Source organism: Mustela nigripes, chromosome 12, assembly GCF_022355385.1.
Source record: "Mustela nigripes isolate SB6536 chromosome 12, MUSNIG.SB6536, whole genome shotgun sequence".
Lineage (NCBI taxonomy): Eukaryota > Metazoa > Chordata > Mammalia > Carnivora > Mustelidae > Mustela > Mustela nigripes.
In genome coordinates this window covers 116,210,744-116,229,095 of record NC_081568.1, presented here as the reverse complement: position 1 = coordinate 116,229,095, position 18,352 = coordinate 116,210,744, and the positions used below count along the sequence as shown (strand labels likewise).

Sequence of the window (18,352 nt, the reverse complement as noted above, 5' to 3'; positions counted from 1 at the left end):
AGAACACTTCTTTTGCTGCCCCCCTATAGGTTTTGGTATGTCGTGTTTTTTTATTTTTTATTTTTATTTTTAAAAGATTTTTATTTATTTATTGACACAGAGAGAGGGGGAGAGAGATAGGGGGAGAGATGGAGAGAGAGGGAGAAAACAAGCATAGGCAGGGGGAATGGCAGGCAGGGGAGAAGCAGGCTCCTCTCTCAGCAAGAAGCCTGATGTGGGGCTCAGTCCCAGGATCCTGACCTGAGCTGAAGGCAGTGGCTTAACCAACTGAGCCACCCAGTGCTCCAGTATGTTGCGTTTTCATTTTCATTTATCTCAAAGTATTGTTTTGTGTCTCCTAGTGATTCCTTATTTGATCTACTGGTTGCTTAAAAGTATGTTGTTTGATGTCCAGGTGTTTGAGTTCTCCAGTTTTTCTTCTGCTATTGATTTCTAGCTTCATTCCATTTTGGTCAGAGAGGATACTTTGAATGACTTTGATTATTTTTAAAATTTTAAAATTGTTTTATTATGTGACATATGGTTTATTCTAGAAAGTGTTCCAATGCATTTGAGAAGAATAGATATTCTGCCATTGGTGGATAGAGTGTTTTGTACATGTCGTTTAGGTCTACTTGGGTTTATAGTATTATTCAAGTCCTTTCTTTCCTTACTAATTTTCTCTCTATGTATTCTATCCATTTTTGAAGTGGACTGTTGAAGTTTCCAACTATTACTATATACTGTATTTCTCCTTTCAATTATGTCACTGTGTTTGCCTCATATATTTTGAGACTTTGTTGATTCATGTGTATGTTTATAATTAAAAAAATTTTTATTAAAGTATAATTAACAGTATTATATTAGTTTCAGGTGTACAGTATAATGATTCAACAATTCTATACATTACTCAGTGTTCATCATGATAAATATACTCTTTTTTTTTTTAAAGATTTTATTTATTTGACAGAGATCACAAATAGGCAGAGAGGCAGCAGAGAGAGAGGAAAGGAAGCAGGCTCCCTGCTGAGCAGAGAGCCCGATGTGGGGCTTGATCCCAGGACCCTGGGATCATGACCTGAGTTGAAGGCAGAGGCTTTAACCTACTGAGCCACTCAGGTGCCCCAATAAATGTACACTTAATACCCTTTATCCCTCCAGTTCCACCAACCACCTTTCCCCTGGCAACCACAGTTTATGCTCTGTATTTAAGAGTCTTTTTTCATCTCTTTTTTCTTTGTTTAGTTATTGAAATTCCACATATGGGTGAAGTTATATAGTATTTGTTTTTGTCTGTCTGAGTTATTTCACTTAGCATTGTATCCCCTAAGTCCATCCATATTGTTGCAAATGGCAAAAAAAGAAAAAAAAAAAAAAACCAAACCAAAACAAACAAAAAAACCTCATTCTTTTTCATGGCCAAATAATATTCCATTGTATGTATACACCACATCTTCTTTATCCATTCAACTATCTCTGCATACTTGGGTTGCTTCTATATCTTGTCTATTGTAAACAATACTGTAGTAAACATAGGGGTGCATATATCTTTTTGAATTAATGGTTTTGTATTCTTTGGGTAAATACCAAATAGTGGAATTACTGGATCATATGGTAATTTTATTTTTATTTTGTTGAGAAACCTCTATACTGTTTTCCATAGTTGCTGCACCAGTTTGCATTCCCATGAACAGTGCATCAGGATTTCTTTTTCTCCATATCCTCACCACAGATATTTATAATTGTTATACCTTTGTGATGAGTTGACCCTTTGTCACTATAAAATGTCTTTCTCTGTCTCTTGCAACAGTTTTTGATGTAAAATCCATTTGTCTCATATTAATATTGTGAACGGGGCTCCCTTTTTGTTACTATTGGCGTGTAATACCTTTTTCCTTCTTTTCAGTTTCAACCTGTGTTTATGAGTCTCTTATATACGGTTTATAGTTGTGTCATATTTTTAAAAAATTCATTCTACTAATAGTTGTCTATTATTTTTTCAATTTTTTATTTAACTTCTAGTTAGTTAATATATAGTGCAGTGTTGGTTTCAGGAGTAGAATTCAGTTATTCATCACTTATATACAACACCTAGTTGTATAAGGGCTCATCATATCAAGTGTCCTCCTTAATACCCATCACACATCTAGCCCTTCCCCCCGCCTCCCTCTTTTACTTATTTGTTTTCTATTTCTAAGACTCTCTTACAGTTTGCCTCCTCTCTTCCCCTCACCATATGTTCATCTGTTATTGTTTCTTAAATTCCACATATGAGTGAAATCATATGGTATTTGTCTTTCTCTGACTTATTTCACTTAGCATAACACATTCTAGTTCTATCCATGTTGTTGTGAATGGCAAGGTCTCACTCTTTTTGATGGTTGAATAATATTCCATCATGTATATATATCACACTTTTATCCATTCACCAGTTGATGGACATTTGGGCTCTTTACATAGTTTGGCTATTGTTGATAATGCTGAATAGCTGTCTTTTAATTGATGAGTTTAACCCTTAACTTTTTTTTTTAAAAGATTTTATTTATTTATTTGAGAGAGAAACAGTGAGAGAGAACATGAGCGAGGAGAAGGTCAGAGGGAGAAGCAGACTCTCCATGGAGCTGGGAGCCCGATGTGGGACTCGATCCCGGGACTCCAGGATCATGACCTGAGCCGAAGGCAGTCGTCCAACCAACTGAGCAACCCAGGTGCCCAACCCTTAACTTTTATAGTCATTATTTGTTATAAAGGACTTATTTCTGCCATTGTGCTATTTTTCTATGTGTCATGTCTTTTTTTGTTCCTCACATTCCTCAAGTGCTGCCTTCTTTTGTGTTTGATGGATTTTTTCTAGTATACCATTTAGATTCCCTCTTCATTAAATTTTTTTTATTTGAGTGTAGCTGATACACAGTGTTACATTGGTTCAAGTATATTTATTTCTTTTTATGTATGGTTTTAGTTATTTTTTTAGTGGCTACTAGGAATTACAGTTAACATCATAAAAATTTATAAAAATTTTATTTGAATTGATACCTGCTAGCTTCAGTTGAATGCATTAACTCTATTCCTTTCTAGCTTTATCCTCTCCTTTATGTTGTTATTGTCACAAATTACATCTTTATGCATTGTGTGCCCATTAACATAGATTTATAATTATTATTTAGTACAAGTCTTTTAAATGATATAGGAAATAAAAAGAGTTGTATATAAAAAAAGCAGTAATACTAGGTTTTATATTACCTAGGTAGTTACCTTTATCAGTGATCTTTATTTCTTTGTATGGCTTTAACTTGCTGTCTATTATCCTTTAATTTCAGCCTGAAGTACTTCCATTAGCATTACTTATAGAGAACATCTTCTACTAGTGAATTCCTTTAGCTTTTGTTTATCTTGGAATGTTGTAGTTTCTTTTTCATTTTTGAAGCATTGTTTTGCTGAATACAGAATTCCTGGTTGACATTTTTTTCCCCTTTCAATTCTTTAAATATATGTCTTCTTGTCATTTGGCCTTCATCTTTTCTGATAAGAAAAAGGCCATTAATTTTTCTTGAGAATGCCTTGTATATGATGAATTGCTTATCTCTTGTTGCTTTCGAGATTCTTTGTCCTTCCACAAGTTGATAATAATGTGGTGTGGATTTCTTTGTCTCCTTAGAGTTTGTTGAGATTCTTGGATGTGTATAGTCATATCTTTTATCAAACTTGGGAAGCTTTTCACAATATTTCTTCAAAAATTTTTTTTCTGCTCCTTTTTCTTTCTCTTTTCCTAGGACTCCCATAATGTATATATTGATATGTTGATGGTGTCCCATAGGTCTCTTAGGCCCTGTTCATTTTGCTTTGTTTTTATTTCTCTCCCCAGACTAGGCAATTATAATTGCTCTGTTTTCAGATGTGATGATTCTTTCTTTTGCTTGCTTATATTAGCTGTTGAGTGCCTCTCATGAAATTTTTGTTTTGGGGCGCCTGGGTGGCTCAGTGGGTTGGGCCTCTGCCTTCGGCTCAGGTCATGATCCCAGGGGCCTGGGATCGAGTTCCGCATGGGGCTCTCTGCTTAGCAGGGAACCTGCTTCTCCTCATCTCTCTCTCTGTCTGTCTCTCTGCCTATTTGTGATCTCTCTCTCTGTCAAATAAATAAATAAAATCTTTAAAAAAATTTTTTTGTTTTAACTTTTGTACTTTTTAGCTCCATAATTTCTACTTTGATCTTTTAATAATTTCTCTTTGTTGATATTCCTTATTTGTTTATACCATACTTTTCCTAATATACTTTGGTTCATTGTCCATGGCTTTCTTCAGCTCATTGAGCATATTTAAAGTAGCAAATTCAAGTATTTGCATACTAAGTTCAGTGTTGGGCTTTTTTAGGATGATATCTGTCAATTTCTTTTTTTTTCTATGAATGAGTAATATTTTTCCATTTGTGTGCTTTATAATTTTCTTGTTGATATTTGGACATTTTGAATATTGTAGTGTAATTCTAGAAATAAAATTCTTCCTTATGCACCAAGGATTGCTATTGTTACTCGATGAAGGCTGCAGTCCTTCGTTCATTTGTTTATTGATTTTTCCACATTGTTTTTGTAGACTGTATTTCTTGTCATGTGTGGTCACTGAAGTCTGTATTCTGTTACCTCTGTGGTCAGCCACGTACCTGATATTTCCTTAAATACCTCGATACAGGGAGGGGAAAAATTTTGAATTTGGTTATTATGTCTCTGTGACTTCCTTCAGTGATGCAAGCAAAGCAACCTGATAGGTTGAAGGGCTCTGTGTTGGCCCTCCAGTGAACTGCCATGTAGATCAAAACACATACTTTTAGTTTTTAGAGAAGGTCTTTAGTGTCTGCCCTGATGCCAGAAAGCTGCATCAGGAATTTTGGCTGTTGTCCCCCTGGTTACTTTTGGCAGGGCTTATGGATTGTAGCTGCTATGTGTAATGCCAAAATTTACTAAAACTTAGTTTTTTCTTCATCAGGTACTCCCCTGGATGCTACAAGTGTTCAGCTAGACTCCAGAGTTCTGAAATAGTTGTTTCTAACAAGTTTTTGTTTTTGTTTTTACCAGCTTGTAGTTGTTTTGGTGGAGGGACTGATTCTAGAGCTTCGTACTCAGTCATCGTCCATGATACCACTCCCTGCTGTGTTCATTTTAAAAATGTTCCTGTTTGGACAAAAAGTTTTATGGTCACCCATTGGTAAGTAAATGACAAGAGCAAGAAAAAGAGATTAAAAGAAGTTCTTATGGCAAGTATAAGCCATGAGGCTCATCAGTAAATATTTATTGATTGCTCAAAGAAGATAAGCTGTCAGATGATTGCTCCAGGTTTTTCTTAGTTTTAGTTCTATATAGTTTTTGCCTATTAGGAAGTTTTTATACAAGTCTAGCATGGGTACAGTGAATGCCTTTGTTAGGATTGACCAATCACCTTGATTTTTATCACGAGTTTGGATACCGAGTATTATATCATGTAAATTAAGAGGTGGAATCTTTGGAACAGCTGTATCTCTTGTTCCTGACATGGGTGCCATATTGTCTGTCTTTTTACTTGATTCTCTTCTCAAATCTGTAGGTGGGTTGTGAGCAATTGCTTTATGGCTATGTGCAGTCTATAGGCTGTATGTTATATAGGCCTGCTATAGACAATGCTCTTTAATTGGGCAGAAAAGTTGCCACACTGGCTTCCCTCCCATTTCAGAAAGCTGAGTACATGATGTTACTGCAGCAGTTTGTCAATGCCAGCTCAAGGAGCAATATCCTGGGATTGAAAATCAAACTAGGCGCTCCAAATGGTGAGAAAGACCACTACATTTTGATTATTGAGTTTGAATATATTTATAATCATATGGAGGTGCTTTTTTGAACATGGGTTAATATGTATTTACTCGTTCTGGAAATTTACTAGACTTCACCTGATTTTTAGAGTCCCCATTAAAGTTTTTGGTAACTACTTGGAAAAGAAGAATAGAGTACCTTTGGAAAAAATGGTTTCCATGAGAGATCTTACATCGTCTGGCTGGCTGACTGTCTCTCTATCATGCATATGTTCAGAATGCTATAAGTGATAGCAAATTTAATGTTTTTAAAATAGTGAATAAAAGTGGAAAAGTGAAAATGACTTGTTTACCTTTTTTTGTTCTGTATTTTAACATGCATAAATTAATGTTAGTGAACTTAAGTAAAATAATTTCCTATTTCTCTAAGTAGCCACATTTTGTAGTTGAATTTTAAACTGTACAAAGGGAGTTGTGATGGAACTATCATTAGGATATCAGCTGTATCTTATTAAAGGACTGCATATAGTATCTTGATAATATTAAAACTTCTTTAAAATATTTTTAATTATAATTAAAATGTCTGATTTTTAGTCATCTACAAAACAAAATAGTTTTAATCTTTTACATAGTTTTCCATGTGATTTCAGTGCTGTGTATATTAGTATTGGTACTCGAGTTTTATATTACTTTTGCTAGCATTAAAATTGTTAATACCGTAGCTTTGTAATGCATATTTGAATATTTTAATTATGTTTCTATAAACAGCTTTGCTAATGTTATATTTTCCATGAATATGATGGGCCTTCTGTTAGTGCTGGCATTTAAACAATTTTGCTTTCTATTTTCCTGTTACATATACAATGCAAAATATTCCCACCTGAGATTTCCCCGAAATTTCACTTGGAAAACAGAACAAATTTGAAGGATATTTTCTGTATGTTACTCAAATCAAGCTTTGCTTTGAATCAAGCCAAATGATGAAAACATAGTCCAGCTTCTTTCTAGCAAAATGCAATTACCTCTAAGGCCTATAGTAAAAAGACCAACTAATTGAGAACACTTGTCTTTGTTTTCAGTTAGCAAAAATTCTTAATAACAATGTCCATTTTCTAAATTCAAAAAGGTGGTTTTTTTTTTTAAATAAATTAAAAGTTGGGAGCTCTAAAAATTAAAGCATATGCAGGTTACTCTCTTTCTCAAGGGGACATATACTACTGCTGTGCTCGTGTGAAGTAATAATGAGATACCATAAGCAAACAGTAGATGATTCATGTCAGATGGTTCTTCAATAATGTTAGGGGGGAAAAAGCAGCTGATGTATGGGATATTGAAGGCAGATTAAGTTGTTAATGTATATTAGTATATTCTTAATTTCCTTTTAATTGAAAAAGACATATTGACTTTAATTAGAACCATTTCACAGGAACTGTCAATTAGCACATGTCAAACTAGTTAATTCAGAACAGAATTCTTTTAATTAGGGTCTGCTTTCCTTTAACTATGGGGCCAATGAAATCAGCCTTTCCTTATCTAGATTTTAAATGTCTCTAAGACATATAATACAAATGTAGACTCTTATCTATTATTAGAAGCCCATATGGATAACATTAAAATGATGATGCTGGCATTGTTCATGCAGCACAAATCAGAGTCCCTTTATGACTGTTAGAAAAAAAATGACTTTGAACAAAGACTATTTTAAATACCAGATTTATCCTACTTTAAAGAGACTACAAAATTTATGACATGCATGTTCACATTTAAAGTATTATTTAATACGTCTGCTCAAATAAATGGGCCTATTCAAACGTTTTGTGTGTTCTATCAGCCGAAGACACATAAAACATTGTCAAGCCATACAGCAACATTTTTTCCTTAAATGAACTGTAATCAAAAAGGGAAAACAGACTGAATGATTTTTTTTTTTGCACGACATAAAAATAGCATTGTTAACTTTCATTGCATCCAAAGATTTAATATGACTAGTTGATACGGTGACTAAACCACTAGTGGTGAGCTAATATGATCTTAATAATCAGGCAGTGTAAAATCTGAAACTCGGCTTTTTCTTAATGTACTGTTGTGGAATTGGAACATATTAAGTTACATTTGGCATGAGGATGAGCATGTACAGTGAGCTTGGTGGAGCCAGGCTGTATGGTGTTAACCTACAAAATCGGTATACTCAATATTCAAAGATTTTTTTTTAAAAAGATTTATTTATTTATTTTAGAGAGAGAGAGAGCAGGTGTGGGGCAGGGGCAGAGGGAGAGAATCCTCAAGCAGATTCCTTGCTGAGTATGGAGCCCAACACAGGGCTTGACTCACCACCCATGAGATTGTGACTTGAGCCAAAACCAAGGGTTGATGCTTAACCCACTGAGCCACCTAAGCTTCCCAAAAGAAGATTTTAAGTGGTGTATAAAGGAAAATTAATGTGAAATGTAGCTTACTTTATCATGTGAGATTTCACCACTATTTTTCTGAGAGTAAGCAAGGATTACAGGAATTAATAAAGCAGAGTATTTAATAAGCTAATGTTTGGATTCCAAAGAGAATTATCTAGTATGTACACTCATATTTGTTCATTTGTGGTAGGTGCATTTAACTTAATGATAACCATATCTAAAATGTGCTGTAGTATAACTATCAGTAGGTGCATTTGTGGCAGTGAATTAAATGGAGAACTGTAGTAATCTGCTTTTGGTTAACAGGCCAGACAACAAGAGCAGTAAACCAAAAGGTGAAAAAAATGCAGCCAAAAAACCCCTTTTCTTCCAGAGTTGATGTCTTTCTTCTGAACCGTTCTTAGAGGTACCTCAGCTCTCTGCTTACTGTGTGTTTGAGAGACACAGCTTACATTTAGCAATTCCATATTTTGTTTCAATCTGTAGCTTTTAACTTTTTTTGGTGCCATATAGTCACTTGAGTCTGTGATTAAAGATAGTCCTCTTACCAGATAAATGGGCAGAGGCATACATGCACTCAATGTTCAGGGTGGGAAATTTAAAAAAAAAAAGATTTTATTTGTTAATTTGACAGAGAAACAGTGACAGAGGGAACACAAGCAGGGGGAGTGGGAGAGGGAGAAGCAGGTGACCCACTATGCTGGGAGCCCCATGCAGGTCTCAAGGACCCTGGGATCCTGACCTGAGCCGAAGGCAGATGCCTAATGACCAAGCCACCCAGGTGCTCCCAGGGTGGGAAATCTTAATAAAAAATAATTTGGTATAGCCTGTGAAGGATGAAACCTCAGTTGTAATTGACTACTGGTAGTGTCACAGGTACTGTGCTTGGTCTGGGAATGTAACAATGAGTAAGATGAGCTACCTTAACATCTGAGTAACTGTGACAAGTTATTTAAACATTTTCAGAAATTACTATGTGGTTCTTTTTTTTTTTTTAACTTTTTTACTTTCTGAACTGGTTAAAAATTGGCCTATATTTACAAATCTTACACAAGTTTTAAATGTGACAAGATTGACAATTTTACATAAAAATTGCCTGGAAAACAAGTTATTAAAACAGTAGATGAGGGCACCTGGGTGGCTCAGTGGGTTAAAGCCTCTGCTTTCGGCTCAGGTCATGATCTCAGGGTCCTGGGATCGAGCCCCGCATCGGGCTCTCTGCTCAGCGGGGAGCTTGCTTCTTCTTCCGTCTCTCTGCCTCCTTGTGATCTCTGTCTGTCAAATAAATAAATTAAAAAAAAAAACAGTAGATGAGACTAATTTTATAAGTTTAATTCAACAGATTTTATTAATTATTTCCATCTTAATTATAATTTTATCTTGGTTAATAATCTTAGGTGATATTAAATAATACTACAATATTGGTCCATATTTTTCTATTTATTCACTTAAATTATATAATTTATTATTATTTATGAAGAATATATAAGGCATACTGATAAAATTTTTATGAGTTGGTCTTATTTAAATTTTAAACTGTACAAATAATCTTGGGTGTGCTGGTAATTAATTTCTTGATTATCCATGAGTCACTTATCCATTCTGTGCCAGAGTTTAAATTTGAACACACTTTTGAGAAATATCAATACATCCAGAATCTGTTATTTCACTAGATACTCTTAATTCTTTATATCTTCAGAGGGGTAATCTTTGGGGTATGTGAGCATGCACACATTTAATCTTATTTAAGGGTCTACTGTAGTGCTTGTTGCTGAATATATATGTATAAAGTATACATACTTGGTGTGCTTTAGTCCCACTGTGCTCCTTGATTGTCTATAGCAGTTTAAATTGCTTTGTCTATTTCAGCATATGTGAAGTTGACCTTCGGTGCATTCATCAATGACAAAAATTTTGACTTTGGAAATTTACAGGTGACATGAGCCTTAACTTGGTTTAATGATCTAAATGGTATAGATGGTGTAGATTTTATATATTGGTAAAAATAGGCAAAAATTATTCAGAGCATATGTTTGTGAACCAAAAAAATACCAATTTAACTCTGACTTTGTTAGCAGCATTTTAACAGATTATTTAAATTACTAGGAGCTATTATTTCAAATAGTCTTATGCAAATAGGAAAATTATAGAAATCGCTGGAATGCTTTATGTAAAGGAAAGTAGTATACAGATTAAAATTTTTAATTGTTGGATTTTGGGGCACCTGGGTGGCTCAGTGGGTTAAAGCCTCTGCTTTCGGCTCAGGTCATGACCTCAGGGTCCTGGGATCAAGCCCCACATCGGGCTCTCTGGTCAGCAGGGAGCCTGCTTCCCCCCTCTCTCTCTGTCTGCCTCTCTGCCTACTTGTGATCTCTGTGTGTCAAATAAATAAATAAAATATTTAAAAAGAATTTTTAATTGTTGGATTTTAAGAGTTAAATGGAAATTTTCTTAATTATTTCATCTACTTACAGATCCTTAATCAATATGGCATTGACTAAATGCACCACCCTGATGTGGTATTTCTTTCTCCATATAATAGTAACTATTCCCACCCCTACAACCTCTGGCATACACACATCTTTTCTATCTAATGATCAATAGTTGTCTAACATATTAATTATATATTACATTATAATTTAGTAAATTAAATTTTTTATATCTTGAGTGAAAGCATATTCATGTATCTTTTGCAAAGTGACAGGGAAATATTTACATATATATATATATATATATATAGAGAGAGAGAGAGAGAGAGAGAGAGGAAGTGTCACCTATTCTCCATTTGGTTCAGTACCACCAAATATTTATTAAACACCTCTTGCTTTCAGAAACAATTAATATTAGGCATTATCTTGTTGAATGTTAGTTAAAATGTTTATTTGCCTTTCACTTGACTATGTAGAATGTGGTAAAAACTAGTAATTTTCAGTAAACTAGCAGTTGCCTTTTTCAAAATTATTTAGTGTTTCATAGCTGAAATATTTTCAAGACTTATGCAGGATGAACAATCCCACCATTATAGTTACTTCCTTTCACTGATATTATTAGGGGTTCTGGCATATGGAAAAGCTGGGTTCAAATTCCAGTATCAGCATTTAGTACCTTAGTAAACTTAGATAAATAGCCTAACTTCTGAGATTCAGTTACCTCCGCTAATAAACAGGGATAATAATACCTACTTTTGTAAGGTTGTGTGGATTAAATGGAGTCTATAAGGGGTTTAGTTCTTGTTTTTTACATACTCAATAAGTACTGGATCCTATCCCTTTCTCAGTTTTGTTGTACTAATTGCCTGTACTGAGAAATGCAGTGTTTTATTGTACTAATTGCCTCTACTAAAAGAAACTTGTTAAATAAATTTACCCCTAGATGGAAAAACAAATTGTTAACATGAATGCTCTACTATTTGATAGTTAATAGGTATTAACAGGGGAAGGGTTATCTCTGTCCTTGGTGCTTCTAGTGAAGCCAACTAAAGATGACAGTCATCTAGTTAGGACAAGGAGTCCTTTCTTCACCATTTATGTGAAATATTTTATGACTATCAATGAAATCCCTTTTAACAAAAACAATTTGTTTATAATAGTTCAATATAGAATATTCAGATAGTCTTTTTTTTCTTCAGTAAGCTGTGTGCCCAATGTGGGACTTGAAGTCATGATCTCAAGATCAAGAGTTGCATGCTGTACTGACTGAGCCAGCTTGCCACTCCCAAATATTCCTGAATAGCAATATTAGCTTCTAAAAATGTAAAAAAATAAATAAAATAGCCCATAATTGTACCAGCTAGAGGAAATCACTGTGAATATTTTGGTGCACTTTCTGTGTATGTGCTGAGAATTTTATTAGGTCATTACATTTTATTCATAATTATGATTTAAATGGCTGCACAGTATTCATTTTTTAAACTAAGTTCTTTTTGAAGTTTGCATTTTTTCCTGCCCCAATAAGTAAATTTAAGATGTACATCAATCTCTCTCTCTCTCTCTCTCTATATATATATATATTTATATATATATGAACTTTATATGCATTTCTTATTTTTTCTTTAGGACAATTCTTAGGAGTAGAATTATTGGTCAAAGAAAATTAACACTAATATTTGGTATATATTAACCCAAGTTGCTTTCTAGAGAAGTGTCAATTTATACTCCCACTACTCCCAAATATGACTTTCTGACAAAAGAGTGAATTGCTTTTTGAATATACAGTTTGGCTAGATGTAATGTCAGTTGATTAATGTATAGTTTTTGGTTAATTGATTATTGCCTAATTGATTCAGTTTGGCATTAATTTAGGAAGAGGCCGGATAACATTTTAATGACCCATGTGATCTCACCAGAAATTTACTGAAGATAGCATTTAATTTAAAGTAATATTTAAAGTAACATTTGGTGTAAATGGTAGCTGGTATGCCAATTTGACTTAGTCATATTTTGATTTTTATGTGTTATGAAGTCTCTTTGGGGCTAATTTCTGTAGCAATCTTTGGAGGAAAATGAGATTTTTCTAATGTGCAATTAAAGTATTTGCATTATTGGCGATATATAGAGAGAAACTTAAGGATAAAAGTCAGCTCATTTTGTTTTGTAGTAAAATCAGAAATAGGAGAAATATGCTAACATGATAATATCTAATGAGGGAAATGTTCCATGCAGATGTCTGTTTTTCTATTAATCCCTGAAATGACTCTGTGCTTTTATTTATATGGGTAATATCAGACACAAGCATGTTACTAAGACTATATAGCTACTTACAAGAAAAGATAGGCACAATATGAGTTTAAAATTTTACTAAATTCTGCTTTAAAGGTGATTTAAATCTTAGATAATGTAGGATTTGAGATTTCAACAAAGATATAGTGTCTGTATATGCTACTTCTGAGAGTTACTTAGGTATTTTTCTCTTGTTTAGCTGCATTTACCACAGCTTGTTTAACATAGGGAAGTGAGAATGGGTCCTGTATGATGGATCTTCTATGGAAACAGAGAAATATAATTTTACTTAGTTATTTTTTAAGCCTCTATCTAGGCATACTGCAACCAATATTATTATTTTTTTGAATAGTATACAGATAAAGTCATAAGCTCTCAAGCTAACAAAAAGGGCATGTGGAAGGAAAGAGAAAATACAGTTTTTGTTTTCACTGTTGTCAGTAGGAATTTTCATGTTTTCTTTGTACATTGGACACCTTTTTGTGTTCATTGTACTACACTGATAGCATTGTTGCATTTCATTAACACCAACTTAGTGAAAATGAAAGAAAGAATATTTTTCTGCTCTTACTATCCTAGATTTCTGTTCTGTAAATACTTAACCTTTTATAGTTATGAGTTATTTCAGAATAGAAATGCTTTTAGGACATGTATTTTGTTTTAAGCTAGATTAGGCTGCTAAATAAAGTAACTTTGGACCTTTCCTGTCACAGTTGGTAAATATGTTGTGGTAATACAGACAAATACAGTTGTTATATTCTGCACTTGTCATTTTCTCTATTGAACACATGTCAGTGAAGGCACAGCTTTTGTAAGGACTGGGGAGAGACATATACAGAAATGATCACCCTTTTGTAATAGCATTCAGTATTGGAACTCACAAAAGCAAGTAATAAAGTCACACTGCTAGCTACACATATTTTATACTTACTCTGTCAGATTTGATAATATTTTAGACTTGAATGTGCAATGAGAGAGAGAGGGAGTGTGGGTTTGGGGATTTAGATGACATAGGGAAAGATGTAGAGGAGAATAATGCTCTAGGAATTTGATTTTTAATTTGTAGAATTAACTTTTTTTCCTCTTAAGCCTTGAACTTATGGTTTTAATTGAAGTTAATTTAAGCATAGTTACCAAAATAGTGAAATAAATAATTTATGACTTGATATCTTGTTATTAAATATATTGGTTAGCTATAAGTAGGGCATCATGTAGTTTATAAATCTTAATGCTTTGTCATTTGTGAATATACTGATATTAAAAAAAAATAAACCCATTCTCCCTGCTTGGATTTTTCTTTGCTTTGGAGGATTAATGGGCAAAACATGAACTTCATTATGAATTTCTCCTAAAATTTTGATTTACAGTTTACTTTCTCAAGACTCAGTTTGAATTACAGGGATCGTGTTCTAGCTGTAACCTCTTATGGGAGGTTTTCAAATGAGTAAGTTGACCTCCTGGGATAAGAAATTTTGGGAGGTATTTGAAATTAATAGATGCTATTATGTTGGCTGCTGCTAAAGTGTTAGAGTTTATTCTTCAAAAAGTCCAGTTGAATGCCAGTGTCATTTGGTGAGGTGTGGGAATATACAATCATTTATAAGCCTGATGGTACTGTTTTGTCAGTTTTCTCTTCTGTTCTCTTTTCTTCTTTTCTTTGTTTTCTCCTCTTCCTTCTTCCCCTCCACATCCTCCCCACTCCCTCCTCCCTGTCCTCCTCCTCCCCTCCTCCTTTATTTATTTTTATTATAGTTTTATTTATTTTAATAAAATTTTAATGAATAAAATTATTTAACAAAAATTTAATAAAATTAAAAATTAATAAATTTTAAAATAAACAAAATTTATAATATTAATTTATAATATAAATAAAAATTGTTTTATTATAGTTTATTATATGAAAAATATGAAGAATAAGCTCTATTATTATAGTTTATTCTTCAAAAAGTTCAGTTGAATGCCAGTGTCATTTAGTGAGGTGTGGGAATATACAGTCATTTATAAGCCTGATGGTACTCTTTTGTCAGTTTTCTCTTCTCTTTTCCCTTCCCTTCTCTTCTCTTCTTTTCTTTATTTTCTCCCCCTCCTCCTTCTCTCCTCCTTCCTTCTCTTCCTCCTTCTTCTTCTTCCTCTTCAACATTAATAGGCACCAAGATCAACTTAAAAAAGGTAATTTCAGGCTTAGGATTTTAGCAAATATACTTCAGTGAATATGTCATGAGTTTTTTGATGGAGTGTAAGGATAAAAGTCAAAGATGTTGATTGTTTTTTGTAAAACATGGTGCCTATAGTTAACAATATGATAGTTGAACTTTAAAATATATTAAGAGGATAGATCTCTTGTTAAGTGTTCTTAGAACAAAAACAAAGACACAAGAGAAATACTAGGAAAGTTTTGGAGATAATACATACATTTATAGTAACTTGACAGTGGCAATGGTAAGGGTGCATGTGTATGTCCAAACCCATCACAATGCATACATTAAATATGTGCAATTTTAATATATCAATTATACCTCAATAAAGATAAGTAATGCATGTTGATTGTATTTTAGAGATATATTCTGGAGAAGGTAGAGAAGAAAATTAAACAGATGAAGTCATAAAGCATTCAGTTCTTGATGTAAGAGTTTGTTAAAGCGAATGGCTTTATGATTCTGTTTTAGTCTATTGCCTTCATGATGGGTGTGAGACTGCTGATAATGATGTTGGTGTTCTTGGCATTTAAAGGAATATCAAATATATTCTTAATAGTTTGTCATTAGAGAACATTTATTCTGCTGAGGCTGATTCATAGGAGGAGAAACTTGGAGTGTAATCTACAAGTGAAAAACACTTTATGACCGAGGAAGCAAAAGAGGAGGAGGTAAAGAGAGTATACACTGAGAGTAAACTTTAGAGAAAGGAAGATGAGGGAGAATAGGTGGGATTAAAAAAAGAGGTTTTTTTCCTTTCTGTTTAGGCCTCGACCAACTGCAGCCTGGCTTCCTTTTGCATCCATCCTGCCAGTCATCCTCAAACTACTAAAAAACTCTAATTCTGGTGCTAATCCAGTTCCTCCAGCCTTTAACCTTTTCTAGCCACAGGTATTCTAGGTTCATATGGCTACCATAACTATTACTGTTCTTTGTATTCCTCATTCCATTGTCATTATTTGAAACCTTTCTTGAATATTCAAATATTCCCACGTAGTTAACTAAACAGATTCACTTCCATGATAATTCATTGTTATGCCAGTCATTGTTTATGCCAGGCACATTCTAGGCTCTAGATGTGTAACAGTTAATGAGATGAAGTCTCAGTTCTTATCAAGCTTACATTAAAACAGGTAAGTATATATTTGATTTGCTGTGGGGAGAACAAAAAAGCAAGTAAAGGGGATAGAGAGTAATGGACTATACTACTTCAGAAAGCGTTGTTAGAGAAGTTTTCTCTCTGGAGGTGATATTTAAACAGAAGTCTGCATGATGTGAGGGAACAAGCTATATGAATTTTACAGCAGTACGCACCTGGCAGCAGGATGAGACAAGTGCATAGTTGTAGGTTTGAGGTCTTCAAAGGTCAGCAAGGAGCAGAGTGGATGAATGGGGAGGGGTAGGAAATGAGGTTAAAGAGTTAGGCAGAGGCAAATAATGAAAAGGCTGATAGACCAAAGAAAAGTTTGTGGATTTTAAGAGTGATGGCAAATCATCACTTGTCTGAATTGCTAGGATTAATTGCAACAGGATAGATCTCAGTATTAATCATGTTTAATCAGACAATGTGTGCTTAAATTTCTAAGAGTATATTGAAGGGATAATTAAAAGCCTTGTCTTTTATTTTAAAACACATACTTTCTAATTATTTTCTGGAAATTAAAGGACTGTGTGTGTGGTCATTTTAGAAAAATTAGAAATGCAATTTTTAAAAAAGATTTTATTTATTTGACAGAGAGAGATCACAAGTAGGCAGAGAGGCAGGCAGAGAGAGAGGGGGAAGCAGGCTCCTTGCTGAGCAGAGAGCCCAATGCAGGGCTTGATCCCAGGACGGTGAGACAAGGCAGAGGCTTAACCCACTGAGCCAAGGCAGAGGCTTAACCCACTGAGCCACACAGGTGCCCCAGAAATGCAATTTTAAAAAACCCAAACACTCACACACTGTGACAACCTCTCTGCTTCCACCTTGTTAATGTCTCAGATAAACACGTTCCCTAATGTTAAAAATGGTTTCTGGTGGTACTATTATTGTATTTATTTAAATAGTTCCAGAATGAGTAAGTTTTGCTCATTTTGTTTAGTGTTACCAATCATATACACTTGCCCTAAGATAATTTATTACTTGCAAAGTGAATTTGGGAAAGTTAATAAATGTGTTTGATAATTCAGTCAGTCTATCTAGTGAAATTATTAATAGAGGTCATCTGAAGAGTTTAGTTCTCTAGTCTTTCGAGTAATAGTGATTTGAAGTCTTATGCTCTGATAGTCTAACTTTAGGGCTTATTACCAAATTCAGTATTTGGTGTAATTTATCCAAAGAAAGAAAATAAAATGCTTCCCCCTTCCCTTGATAACCTCCCTGCTTACAACAGATGGTAGACGTACATCTGTCTACAATGTCAGATATTCAAGGGGATATACTTTTTGTATTTTTTTGAAACTCAAGTTTCTATTTTGAACTTCTGTTCTGCCTAGGTGACTGAAATTTTAATCTTAACTAGAGGTCTCTTACTTTTTCCTTTTTTTTTTTTTTTTTTTTTAAACCTCTGTTAATTCTTGGATGGGAGTGGTGGGCCAAACTAGACATCTTCATCTTTTCACAGTGGTGGCATTTGTAGAAATGCTCATCCTTTCATTTTATTTCTGAAGTTATGGGTCATCATAATAGGTTGCTGCTCTTTCCTCATTCTCATCCACAAGGTATTAGCTGGTAAAGCAACTCTTCTTAGAATTTCCATGCAATTGATAACATTGTAATCTTTCTGTGGTCCCCAAACTCCACTAACATATGGAGAATTCTGTGAGACTGCCCCCTGTCTAAGCTTTGCTGGGCTGGAGTGGGGCCCAGGAAATTCTGAGGATAATACCTTGTTTGCCTTTTACAGTATCCCTTTCAGTTCTGTGGGATCTTCCTACCTTCCTGAGTCCATACCTAGGAAGCAGGCCACAAATTGCCTCTGTTCTCTTGTAAGAACAGTTGTCTAAAGCCATCATTCCTTTGATTCTTTTCCCCATTCACGGAATCTTCATCAAGTTTAGTGAGGAAGTCTTGTTTTTCTTTGTTTTGTTTTTAGAGTGCTTTGAATTTCTTTTCTGTGCCAAATACTGCAAAAACATAGGCTGACTTTGACCCAGAGGAGTGCATATTACTTGGGAAGTATTTCAAAAATTGGGAAAATTCACATAGAAATCTGAATTTCCAGATTTTTGGGTGTGGGTAGAAAGAATGATCTGGCAACACTGGATCCACATTTCTATATGCTAAAAATCAGT

The 18,352-nt window shown here is 34.1% G+C and overlaps 1 long non-coding RNA gene across 4 annotated transcripts in view; it reads left to right on the top strand.

Annotated features, from left to right (window-relative positions):
• LOC132027989 (uncharacterized) overlaps positions 1–18,352 on the top strand; it is a 151,093-nt gene that overhangs the window by 84,309 nt on the left and 48,432 nt on the right. Inside the window, exons 4-6 of one of the 4 annotated variants that reach the window (XR_009407303.1) lie at positions 2,515–2,687; positions 5,049–5,178; positions 5,680–5,773. This is a non-coding gene — a long non-coding RNA (uncharacterized LOC132027989). The remainder of the gene's footprint in view (positions 1–2,514; positions 2,688–5,048; positions 5,179–5,679; positions 5,774–18,352) is intronic. The other 3 variants (XR_009407302.1, XR_009407301.1, XR_009407304.1) reach the window with 3 other exon arrangements.